Below are 730 nucleotides of genomic sequence, written 5' to 3' on the forward strand. Positions count from 1 at the left end.
AAAATTCTACTGTTAAAAAAAAAAAAAAAAAAAAAATGTATCCTGCAGCGCAATGCTTGCAAAACAACTATAACAGTGTTATAGAATATGTTTATAGAAATTGAACAGAAATAGGAGACATGAACACAGTTGAATTCTTCTCAATGCTTGCATTTTTTTTTTTACTGTTAATCCTATTTAAGAGTCATTTTAGATATAGTTAGTATAGTTACCTGATATTTTCCTATCATATCGTATAACATTTTCCTTTCATATGACAACCTGATAAGAAAATTGAATGTGTGGCTGGATAGCTTGTAGTATGCTGCCATAGAAAACTTGGTATGGAAATTCAGGATAGTATTTCTAGGATTTTTCAGTGCTAGACATGTCTGTGAAATTCACTGACAAAATGAGACCCTTTAGTTGGTTAACATGCATATACATAAATTAGAAAAGGTTGCTGTCTGCCAATGTATAATCATTTAGTGCTTCATTTTGCTCTAAGCCAAGGTGGAACCTAGAGTCTCCAACAGCCACACTTCCATACCATTGTGGTATACTATGAGCTACATCAGAGAATCTCATGAACTACATTTGGTTCACCCCTGAATTAATTTGCAGCTGATTTGCAAATCAGATATTAAAATTAGGCATATATGAGGAAAGGAGATGCTCCACATTAGATCAAATAATTGATCTTTAGGTCTTGGTGAGCTTTCAGATAAAATATATTGCCTTTTTTTTTTTT

At 32.2% G+C, this 730-nt stretch overlaps 1 protein-coding gene across 4 annotated transcripts in view; it reads left to right on the forward strand.

The window, feature by feature from the left end:
• The window catches only part of PRUNE2 (prune homolog 2), a 300,796-nt gene that overhangs the window by 239,810 nt on the left and 60,256 nt on the right, over window positions 1–730 (forward strand). The gene's annotated exons all lie outside the window — the stretch shown is intronic.

The sequence above is a fragment of the Gavialis gangeticus genome, unplaced genomic scaffold, assembly GCF_001723915.1.
Source record: "Gavialis gangeticus isolate Ggan-Ray unplaced genomic scaffold, GavGan_comp1, whole genome shotgun sequence".
In the NCBI taxonomy this organism is placed as follows: domain Eukaryota; kingdom Metazoa; phylum Chordata; order Crocodylia; family Gavialidae; genus Gavialis; species Gavialis gangeticus.